Here is a 12,611-nt window from a genome sequence, read left to right as displayed (position 1 = left end):
GCCGGAATGTGGAGTGAAAGGTGGGAGGAAGCTTTCGGGTTTCAGATAGTGTTATATATGTCTGTACTTGTAAGATATCACCAGGGAGCTGATGAAGATAAGAGAGCAGGTTAAGGAGTAACTAACTTAGAGAAGGTCAAAGGATTTCAAGGACTGAAGGAAGGGACCCACTAACTGGAATGCTGCAGAAACAGGAATCGTCAGGATATGCTGTCCCCTGCAGGACATTTAGGGAATAACACACCAGTTAAAATTAAAATGTTAAACAAAATCAGTGTTGACAGAATGTGTTCTGGTTGGGGTGTTATTTGGTAATGTCTAGAGCCGTCTATGGGGTCGCACAGAGTCGAACACGACTGAAGTGACTTAGCAGCAGCAGCAGAAAAGTTGAAGAGGTACATTCCCTAAATCCCAGAAATCTCACCCTTACGTAAACATCCTAGAGATATTCGTCCATTTTTGTATCAGGAGACATGTATAGGAGTGCTCCCTGTTGCACTGTTTGTGACAGTAAGAAATTGGAAACAACCCAGATGCTCATTAACAGCAAAGTGTAAATCTTAATAGGAGTATACTCCTACCATGGAATGCTGTACAGCAATTTAAAGGTAGCAAGTTTACATTAATCAATATGAATACATCTGAATAATATAATTTGCATACATTCCTGCATGCTGCTGCTGCTGCTGCTAAGTCGCTTCAGTCATGTCCGACTCTGTGTGACCCCATAGATGGCAGCCCACCAGGCTCCCCCGTCCCACTGGAGTGGGTTGCCATTTCCTTCTCCAGTGCATGAAAGTGAGAAGTCAAAGTGAAGTCGCTCAGTCGTGTCCGACTCTTTACGACCCCATCCACGGACTGCAGCCTACCAGGCTCCTCCGTCCATGGGATTTCCCAGGCAAGAGTACTGGAGTGGGGTGCCATTGCCATTCCTGCCTAAGGATCCATAATATGACGTGTGTGTATTAGTCTCTCAGTCCTGTCTGACTCTTTGTGACCCCATGGACTGTAGACCACCAAGCTCCTCTGTCCATGGAATTCTCCAGGCAACAATACTGGAGCGGGTAGCCATTCCCTTCTCCAGGGGATCTTCCCGACCCAGGGATCCAACCCCCGTCTCCCGCATTGCAGGCAGATTCTTTACCGTCTGAGCCACCAGCGAAGCCCATGTAATATGATACTGTTTATATATATATAAAGTTTGAAAACACATGAAATACATAGAGTATGATGTCATTTATATAACTGAAGACATGCAAAAACAAAACTGTATGTGTAATAAAAACATACTCAAGAATAATGAACATAAAACATGAGACTAGGCTGAGAATCACAAACATCAAACTTAAGAAATTTGATTAACAGTTACCTCTGAGGACAGAAAGGGAGCAGAAGGACCAGAAAGAGTGCCCGAGGTGGGGTGACTGTATGTGCTAAGCTTGGTTTCTCTTGTGTACTGCGTATGTAAGTATTCATTGTATTATACTTAACATTGTAAGGCCTGAAATATTTCATAAAAACAACCAAGGACCTCTGATCCAGATTTGACTAAGATGTCTGCGGTCCCTGCCGTGAGGGCCCTTTCACATTTGGTAGCATGACAATGGTACCCCACCCAGTACTCTTGCCTGGATAATCCCATGGATGGAGGAGCCTGGTAGACTGTAGTCCATGTGGTCTCTAGGAGTTGGACACGACTGAGAGACTTCACTTTCACTTTTCACTTTCATGCATTGGAGAAGGAAATGGCAACCCACTCCAGTGTTCTTGCCTGGAGAATCCCAGGGGCGGGGGAGGCTGGTGGGCTGCCATCTATGGGGTCACACAGAGTCGGACACGACTGAAGTGACTTAGCAGCCACAGCAGCAGCAACATGACTGCCAACACTGAGCCAGTCTGTGCTTACAAAGGTAACTGAATCCCACCTGAGATGCCCCATGTTACCTTCAGACGCAACCCATGTGACCCCACCTGACTTGCCCATCAATCAAGTTCCCATCTGATCCCCCCAGATGGCGTGAGCTCATCATCATGACTGAGGGGTTCGTGCAGAGAGGGTTCAGGCAGAGGAGAAGCAAAGCAAGGCAGGCTGTGCAGACTTAGGAAAAAGGGAATGTGATGGATTTGGAACTGTGTGTTCCAAATGACGTCAGTTTCCTTCTTTTGAAGGAAACCTCTCTGAACTTGATGAACACTGAGTGATGTGGGGGGAAATAAAGACATCCTCAGTTGTAGCACCGTGAGCGCCTGCAGCGTGAGGAAGAAGGTAAAACATCCTGGCTAGCTTGTATTTGGCTATAACAGGTAAGACTCAGAGGTCAGTTAGTTGGGTGCTTAAGGTGAGGCTAGGGTCCCATTTGGAGGCCCCTGTAGGGCATTTCAAGCATCCAGTGAGGTGACATCCTCTGTCAGTGGCTGTCAACACTGGCTTCACGTTTTAATCACTGGAGAGTTTGAAAAACTACTGATTCCTTGGGCCCACTCCCAGAGATTCTGAATTGGTTGGTCTGGGCTGGTGCCTTTGGTGTTTGCATTTTATAGCTGTCACTTTCCCACGATTGTACATTCATCCAGCACTGACTGCTGTGCTGCAGTTGTTATGTCTGTGGTCCTGATAGACCCTTGAGCAACTTTCTGGGCCACTGGTTACCGTGGCTGGGAGGGTCACTGCGGGCCTATCCCAAAGACACGTAACCGAGTAATTACGATAATATGAGACGTGGAAGGTCATACATGTTCTATACTCAGGATGTAAACTGAGGCAGAGGGAGCTCCATGCAGTCCAGCTCTGGAGGGGAGGAGTTTTTGCACAGAGGGAGGGATGACTAATGTTTTTAGAGCCTTGTTGTGAGCATGGGTTTTGAGCAGCCTCAGCATGACCTGAGAACTTGATAAAAATGCAGAACGTCAGGCCCCATCCTGTTTGCTGTAGAACTTTGCTGCAGAAGACCTGCAGCAAATCTTATTTTAACAAGGTCCCCAGGAGATTCATATGGGCACGAAGGCCCGAGAAGCACGACCGTCCTGTGAGAGCACCACCACCCAGAGCTTTACCCGCGTGTGAAAGGGCGTGCGTGGGCTGTCTCAGCTTGGGCAGACGGTGAATGAGGAGCAAGTGCTGGCATCCGGAGAGGCAGGCCTGAGCCTGGTCACGAAGGGGCTTGTGGAGTTTTCTCAGGAATTTGGATTTCATCCTGAAGGTGGTGAGAGGCTAATTAAAGCCAATTAAGGCTTTTCAGCAGGAGAGTGGCACAGTGAGATTTTTGGTTTAGGAAGATACCACTGGCAGGAGTGGGGAGGATGGAAGGAAGGTCAGGGCAGGAGCCCAGGGGCCCAGGTTTGGGAGGCTATTACCATCACAGAGAAGTGGTGAGACCTGAACCCAGGCAGCCCTGGGGGGAAAAGATGGAGGTGGAGACGGGTTATCTGAGAGGCCTGAGCAACAGGACTTATCAACGCTGACAACTCCCGTTTCCTTGAAAAGCCTTTTAGAAATATGTTGTATATCACTGGAAGAAGACAACCCAATACATAAGCAAACCTCAAATCAAAATTTTCAAACACCTGATCTTAAGTCAAAGTCAAAGTCAAGAAAACAGGATTAGGAGGAAAACACAAGTATCCATGATGAATCGTGAAAGCAGACACTGCTGCTGCTGCCAAGTCGCTTCAGTCGTGTCTGACCCTGTGCGACCTCATAGACGGCAGCCCACCAGGCTCCCCCGTCCGTCCCTGGGATTCTCTAGGCAAAAACACTGGAGCGGGTTGCCATTTCCTTCTCCAATGCATGAAAGTGAGAAATGAAAGTGAGGTCGCTCAGTCATGTCCGACTCATAGTGACCCCATGGACTGCAGCCCACCAGACTTCTCCATCCATGGGGTTTTCCAGGCAAGAGTGCTGGAGTGGGGTGCCATTGCCTTCTCCGAGAAGCAGATAAGACCGAATGAAAAGGTCTGTTGTTCCATTTTTCTTGTGCTGCCTCAAATGTATTAAATGGACACTTTTGATGACTGATAATTGATGTACACTTTATGATTTAATTTTAATTTAAAGACGCATTGCTGTTATACAATTTCACAGGAAACAAAGCACAGAAAATATGTACACACAGACACACGCATATATATCTCTCTCTCCAGATTTTTGTTGTATTTTTGTTGTTTATGACTACAAAGTATGGTTTCCTTACTGGCCACAAGAGAGCTGTTCTTTTCACATTTCACTGAAGGTGCAATTGTTTTCTAGAGCGTATCATACCTTTTCTACCTCCGTTTATCAGTAGCACATTGGCAAAAGAATTTGTTAGTCCCAAACTTATAAGAGCAGAAATAAATTTCCAATTGTCTGTTACTTGAAATATTAATGAGGCTGATTGTTTTTTATTCATTCTCTTAACAAAAAAAAATTGAATTCAGTCTTTTTACTTCCATTTTTACCTTTTAGTCAATAACACTAATGGTATATGAGAAGGCTTAGTTTATTATTAACCTCATTAAAAAAAAAGATATTTGATAAAACATGAAACTAAATTACCAACGCTATAATTTTTTATACCTTTGAAAATGTGATTATCTGTTATTTTATCACAAAAGCACAAAAACCTCAAATCTACTTAGAAGAGCATTCATAAATATAAGCATCAAATGGTAATGACAATGACTGTATATGTTTCTGAGCAGTATTGGGTTGGCCAAAAAGTTCTTTTTGAGTTTTTCCGTATGATGATATGGGAAAACACAAACAAACTTTCTGGCCAACCCAGTACTTGAACATGAGAGGAAAATAGCAAAGGAGTTGGACTTTTTGCCCTTGCCCTCCGCCTTGCTGCTGCCTCCTCTTTCAGGCAAACATCTACCAAACCCTTTCTTTCAGGAGACCAGAGTGGTCACGGGACCACTTCTTCAATTTCCTGACCTTGCCTCTGCTCTGTGTCTTTCTGTCTGTCTTTCTGACAAGAGCAGCTCAGACTTAACCTTCACAGTTCCCTCCTTCTCATTAGTTTACTTTCTCAGCAGAATATTCCCTAGGTTTGGAATGAAAATCCTTTAATATCTATTTACACTCCAGAAAACTAAAACACAAATGATCTGTGGTGTCAACGGCCCTACCATTCCAGTGTAGCTGCACTACTTATGCAAACTGCCCGGAGACCTCAAAAGTTCAGAGAAAGCTGAATTTGCATGCATGGCTGGGATCCTGATTGCAAATAGGCTGAGGCTTGCAGAACGAGTTCTATGGTAGCATAGCTCAGCACTTTCTACAAAGAAATCCTAAAATGTCCAGATTGTCTCTTCCGTTGACTGTTAACGGGAACATCTGGGGAGGGCAGTTTGGCAACATTTATCAGCGTTTCAAATGCACATTCCCTTCCACTCAGGGATTCTGCTTGAAAGTTTTTAGGCTGTAAATTCTCTTGCCTAAGTATCCAAGATAGCTATATATACGTGCTCAGTCGTGTCCAATTCTTCGCAACTCCAGGGACTGTAGCCTTCCCGGCTCCTCTGTCCATGGGATTATCCCAGCAAGAATATTGGAACAGTTTCAGTACTTTGCCATTTCCTCCTCCAGGGAATCTTCCTGACCCAGGGATCGAACCTGCATCTCCTGCACTGGCAGTTGGGTTCTTTACCACTGTACCACCTGGGAAGCCCAAGTATTCAAAGGTACATGTATAAGGAGATTCAAAATAATATTGTTTGTGAAGGCAAAAGCACTACATACAATCTCTATGTATCTACTACCGCTGCTGCTGCTGCTAAGTCGCTTCAGTCGTGTCCCACTCTGTGCGACCCCATAGACGGCAGCCCACCAGGCTCCCCCATCCCTGGGATTCTCCAGGCAAGAACACTGGAGTGGGTTGCCATTTCCTTCTTCAATGCATGAAAGTGAAAAGTGAAAATGAAGTCGCTCAGTCGTGTCCGACTCTTTGGGACCCCATGGACTGCAGCTCACCAGGCTCCTCCATCCATGGGATTTTCCAGGCAAGAGTACTGGAGTGGGGTGCCATCACCTTCTCTGGTATCTACTACTAGAGAATGATTTAAAAGTTACTGTTCATTCACACACTAAAATGGTAGGCAATTGCTCCGTGCTCATGCGGAGACGCCTCAGTGGTAAAGCCAAGGAATGTCTTGGTGGGGCTTCACTGTTCCCTACTTCACAGCACTCCCCTTTCTTAGATATGGGCACTTGACGTTCCATTTTATCTAAAGTGGATTACTACAGAGCTTCCAGACCTTCTGTCAGCCAGATCGCCTATGTCAAGCTCCTTCTAAATCTACATTATAGAGATATAACTATAAACATAATTACAGTTTAAAAAGTAAAAAATGTATGATGATATTTATACATAATATAGAATCTATGCATATATGCACATGGAAAATTTCTGGAAGGATTTACCTGAAACAGTGGTTATCTCTGGTTAGAAGGGTTGGCTATGGGGTTGGAGAGGGACTTTACACTTCTGGTCTGTTTTTACTGCTTTTTCATGAACACATTACTTTTATAAATTAAAAAATGAATTTAAATAAACAATTCTATACACACAAGTACATAAAAAGAAAAACTGGGAAAGGCCATGGGAAAAGGGCAGTTATCTAAGTCCTGTGTGAGCAGACACCCTAACCAGATGCCACAGATAAAACAGTCCCTGTGTCTCCTGTGGTGGTCGAGACATCAGAGGTGTGTCCGTATTGCCCATCACTGTATCCCTACCGAAGACATGGTTCCCCTACAGTCCAACTGCCACTTGATTCTTTAGCACCCTGAAGGTTTTGCCTTAAGGCTGGCAGGGGTAGCGAACATCACTTCTCCCGAGAAATCTCCTGTGATTCCTGTGGCCCTCACTGGCTCCTGTCTTCTTTTCACTCCTATTACAAAAAATTCATTGCTTTAGGGTTGGTGCCTATCTCCCCTTTATTTATACTGACAGCATTCCTTTTCTTTCCAGGCCATTGATGGTAGGAAGAGGTCTTCAGTGTAACTACAGCTGCTCCCATCATAGTGTGCCCTGTTGCCCTGCAGACTGACTGATAGCAAATGAAGGTTTTACTTCTGTGCCAGTTTTGCAGGTAGAGCCTCTTGTGTGGCAAAGGGAGAAGATCACACAGCATGTGCCAAATTGCATATAGTGGGACATCCCTGCACAGTAGATGCAACTGTCCTGGGAGTCTTGATTCAGGACAAAGTCTTGACCTCTTAGCATGAAGTATGTGTTCTCAGCCTGTCAACAAACATGCATCAGCACACACGCACACACACACACACATACACACTCACTCAGAATCCTCATCTGCAGCCACTTCCTGCTATATATCCATACTCCTGCTTCACCAAATTATTTGTCTTCCTGGAATGCACAATGTGTTTTTATACCATGATAATAATTTATCCCAACTGTGGTTCAATGGCATCCAGAATGCAATTAACCCATATTCATTTTCTCCTTCCTTTGCATTTTGCTTAATGATGCTTAACTCTAAATAGCTTCTTCCATAGAAGGAGAAAAAAGACTCCAGGGAGACAGTTGGGAGGATGGGCAACCGCCACCGTGTCTTACAGTCTGGTGGGTTTGTAGTGTTCCGTGTTATTGCCTGCTAAATTTTCACGGGGGTGTGCTCCGTATGCGTCACTATACAACATCTAGCCTAAATTGTGAACAAAAACAAGTATTTTTTTTCTTACATGTATGGAAGAGAATTGTTTGGCTCACAGAGGAAAGGAGATAGTTGTGGTTCAATGTTAAATTTTTGGTTCTGCTGGTTGAAGATGAAGTTTATTTTTATTCCTCCTAGTTTTAGTTGCACCTTAGTATTCAGGCATGTGATTGTCTGAAGTTTTGTCCTTATGATCTAATTAGGAATTCTCCTATGGTGTTCAAGTGACCTCTTACATTAACTCTTGATTTACTAACTGGCTTCTAGACACAAAGAGAGGATTAAAAAGCTGCAGAGATAAACTGTTCCAGAATAATGTACATAACACATAAGCAAGAAAGTACCTCAATCCCATTCACAGAGAGTTTGTGTCTAAGATATGTGAAGTTCTCTGCTTAGCAAACATCAGGAAATGACACCAACATGCCAGTTTGACTGGCATGTTGTGATCCGGCTACTTATATCGCCCTAGCTTTTGAGGTAGTGAAATGCCGCACGCCATCAGATACTTAAAGCCATAAAGTTGCTGGCAGCTCAGTTACAAATTTAGATAGGAAAGTATTTGGCGTGAAAATAATTAGCAGATAGATCTTGTGGTTCGCTGACTACTTAATTAAATTGGAGATCCTCTGAATATTTTTATCTGCCTCTCCACTGAGACAAGAGCTTGACAATCAACTCAAGGGAATGACTCGGCTAGGAGAAAACTCACAAGTTACATTGGAAGGACTGTCTATCAAGATCAAGGCAAAATGAACCAAGATCAGGGTGGCTTCTTTCTTAAACAACAGGAAAACAAACTGAGGTACCTTACCTGAAGTGGTCAGGTGGCCTCTTCATTGAGTGCCACTGAGATGGAAGGAAACCTCTTCTCTAATGTTGCCATTCATAAGCATACATGACTCATCAATGGGTAGGGTCTTGTTCCTTTCTGACCAGAGTTAGTACTTCCAAATTTGAGTTCACGAACCTCTTTCTCTCATGTCCTATCTTTTCACAGTAATAAAGAAGGCTACATCTAAGGCAGGGGGAAATGTTCCAATACAATGGTAATCCAAATAAAAGAAATCCAAATAAAAATGAGACTCCTAAGTTGGTTCTATCAGATTGCCAAAGACTTAAAAAAATTATATAATGTTCATTGTTGGTCAAAGTGTGCAGTCATCTGCTAGGCTGGGAGGTAGTAAGAATGTAAAATATTAATACTCTTTCTAAAGGGGAATTTGGCATGCCAAAGCCTTAAGATATGCATATCTTTGATTGGAAAATACACCTTCTAAGGTATATTTTGGATGTAATTGAGGATATGAGAAAAGATGTAGTGACAAAGATAATGATTGTGGTGGTGGTTTAGTCACTAACTTGTGTCTGATTCTTGTGACCCCATGGACTATATAGCCCGCCAGCCTCCTCTGTCCATGGGATTTCCCAGGCAAGCATACTGGAGTAGGTTGTCATTTCCTTCTCCAGGGATCTTCCCAACCCGGGAATCGAACATGGGTCTCCTGCCCTGCAGGCAGATTCTCTACCAACTGAACTATGAGGGAAGTCCTATTAATTGCAGTGTGGCTTATAATACAGAAAAATCTGAAATCACTAAAGAATTTAACAGTTGGATGTTAGTTAAATAAGCTATGGTAAAAATCACATAAAGAAATGATCTATAGGCATTTAAAACAACATTGAAAAATTACTGATGCAGAATAATGTTCACAACATACTGTTGTTAACAAAAGTAGATTAAAAATTAGCATGTTTTGTATATTCCAACTTTATAATGGAAAGTATATAGGTATACAGATGTGCATAAAGATAGGCCTAGAATCATGTACTAAAGAAATTAACCCCATTATTTCTGAGTGGTGAAATTCAAGATAGGTTAAAATTTTTTCTAATTATCTGCGTTTTCAAAAATTTTATAATTTATATTTACCTTAGTGAAAACCAAAACCTACTTCTAATTAATCAATATGAATATTCATGGAGAAGCTAAGTCTTCCGTGACTGTGACGATGACAGCAAGTCAAGGAGCCTGTGGACCTACGATGGTGCCGTGTGTTGCCTGCTCCAGTCGCCCCCTCACCCCTTGGTTTTAGCACCCCAGATTTTAGGTGGGCACACTGCCAGAATAAAAAACTGCTTTTCTCAGTTTCCCTTGCAGGTAAGGTGCTCAAGACTAGATTCAGATCACTGAGACGTAAGTGGAAATACCATGTGGGACTTGAAGAATTTTCACTGAAGGGCCTGGGTTTACTTTATTTCCCCCCTTTTCCTTCTCGCATGGATGTAGCCGCTGCCACAGGGGTCCATGGCATGGAAACCACATGCAGAGGGCAGAGGATGGCAGAGGAGAAAGACAGCTGTAGGTTCCTTGCGACACATGAAGACATCATGTCAGCTCCGGACTGACAGCTTTCATTCTGCTTCATATTATAGACCCATACATTTCTACTTCCTTTAAAGCTCTGCTATTCGGGGGTTTCAGTTATTTGTTGCCGTGCCCGGGCCTTACTAATATATAGACTAATTGTGTTTGTGGTTGTTGCTAACTGATCAGAACCCTTCATGGAAGGGCTTCTTACAACTGGTTGTCCAGAAAAAAAAAAAAAAAAAATATGGAGCATCATTAAAACCATACTTTTGATGTAATTTCTTGAATTTCTAGATGAGTCTCTCATTAGTTGATTTTTTTTTGATGCAGCAGATAAGCCTATCTAGACATGATCTCAAAGGTTGATACAGCCAATTATAATAGCACTAGCTGTCAAATATAATTCTTAATTATATGAGTTAAACATTAAATGGATGTTAATGATGATGAGAATAATGACATTTTCACACCAGAGCAAATGTGGCTTTTTAAAGTACAGAAGTTTTTAATAATTGCATTTAGGAAAAAAGAGCCAATTACTAAAGGAAAGTTTATCATCTGGGATGTATTGTTAAAGGAATTTTTGCCAAATGAATATTTCTGTGAACCAACTTATGAGTTTGAGAGAAAAACTGTATTGACCTCTGAAACAATACATGGATTCTTTAGCTTCAAGTCTTATTGCTACCAAAATTAAGAGGAACAGTATAATTTCTACCATCAATGGATTCATCTATTATTCTTTTCTGGGGATTTGTAACTTATTTTCCCAGATTTCATCATTATGTGGCCAATTTAGAGAACAGTATGATTGGGTGCTTCAAGGATTTAAAGCTTGATGATGATGAAAAGTTTCTTTTGTCAGTTCTGCTTCTATAAAAAACAGGCATTTCAAAATGATTTTTGAAATGGTCTGACAATATAGGCAATTAAAAAACACAAAGTTAATTCTTTCCATCCTCCAACTGTAAGACATTATTAGAAATGAAAGTGGCCGGAGTAGAAAAGAAGGAAAAAAATTTTTTAGAGAGACATCCTCTTTTTCTTTCTTTTATTTTTCTCCTTATCAATGCAAATGTTCATGTTTTCATCTCTGTAGGAATTTTTCCTCACTGCATTCCACAAGCCCAGAGAAACTCGCTGGAACTCATACAAAACCCTCTCCTGCTGCCATATTAGGAATCAAAATGTGTAGCAGAACCCTACTGCCAAGTCGAGATAATCAACAGGGAATGTCTGTGCCTTCAAGCCAAATGAGTGCAGAGAAATGATCAAGGCAGCAAAATAAATAATAAAACAGCACTGGCTTTAGATTGTGGTCTTGTTATATCCCACTCACTAATAAAGCTGTGCTGGAAATTTCTGTACCTGTTGGCTAGTCAAGTACCAGAGTCTAGTTCTGCCTCATTTTCCTGTGGATACAATACACTCTAGGTCACAAGTGTAGCAAAATGAGATAATGTATCTCTGTCTTGTTAACTGCATCAAAAATTGTTGTGGTCTGCACACCTCCTAAATCTTCTACCTTAATACCAAACTGATTCTGCAGTACTTTAAGTTTTAGATTTTTCTTTTGCCAGCTTTTGGAAAGGGCCTCTCAGTATGTGGAAGTTACCAGGAAACGATCCAGCTATCGCTTTCACTCCAACTGAAGCTGGTTGTGAGATAAGTAGTGTCTTCCTAACTTATACCCAGCACTTGGTCTATCACATACTTGACTGGAAATAAATGTTTAATTAATACATGTGACAAATTAAGAGCTGCTTCAAATCACAGCACAGTGGTTCTGGGATCCTAGTGAGGGACAGGATGGGGATTATCTAGTGAGGGCTGAGCAATCATCTAGTGAATTAAACAGAGTATTGTGGAACGAACTGCCTGCTTTATGAACACAGTAATGATTACACCTGGTAACGTAATGCTAGTACGATGAGAAACTTGACCTCGCGACCACATTTCAGAAGTTTTAAAGGAGGCAGGTGTAAGAAGTGAGGAGATCAGAGAACAGAAGCTTTCATAAATCAAGACAATAGATAACAGGAGTCTGGGTGAGAGCAAAATTGTAGACTCAGGATGAAGCAAAGAATTCAGAGCTATTACAATGTAATTTGTGTGCTGTGACTCCCTGGGAAATTATAATTATCAGAGAAATAATAGACCCTTGGTCAAATTGCCTCTGGTCATATTACCTGGATGAGAAAAAGAAAATAACAAAGGGGGAAAAAAGTGGTCTAGAACATTTGAAGGTACAGGGACAAACCAACAAAAATGCTTTCCTTGTATGATTCTCGCATGCCATAGTTTACAAGATTTCCCTGGATCTTGTCTCATTTGACACTTTGTGAAGTCTGCAAGGAGGACCTCCTTACTCCCTTAAGCCAAGTGAGGGCACAGGTTGAATCAATTCTGCTAAATAACTTGCCCAAATTCTCCGTAAGACTGTGCACTAGATCTCAAGTCCTTTCTCAAACTCCCACTAATGCCAACCTAAGATGTTGTTGGTGCCTTCTGGGGGTTCCTCCTTTCCTTCGAGATGAGACTTAGTAACAGGTCCCCAGTTTGTTTGTTTGGTTGTCAGCCT

General features: G+C 42.2%; 1 protein-coding gene across 5 annotated transcripts in view; it reads right to left on the bottom strand.

Moving 5' to 3' along the window:
• SYT1 (synaptotagmin 1) overlaps nucleotides 1-12,611 on the bottom strand; it is a 615,410-nt gene that overhangs the window by 37,184 nt on the left and 565,615 nt on the right. The gene's annotated exons all lie outside the window — the stretch shown is intronic.

The sequence above is a fragment of the Bos grunniens genome, chromosome 5, assembly GCF_055505025.1.
Source record: "Bos grunniens cultivar Pamir isolate PY7600 chromosome 5, Bosgru_T2T1.0, whole genome shotgun sequence".
In the NCBI taxonomy this organism is placed as follows: Eukaryota; Metazoa; Chordata; class Mammalia; order Artiodactyla; family Bovidae; genus Bos; species Bos grunniens.
This window is presented reverse-complemented; position numbering and strand designations above follow the sequence as displayed.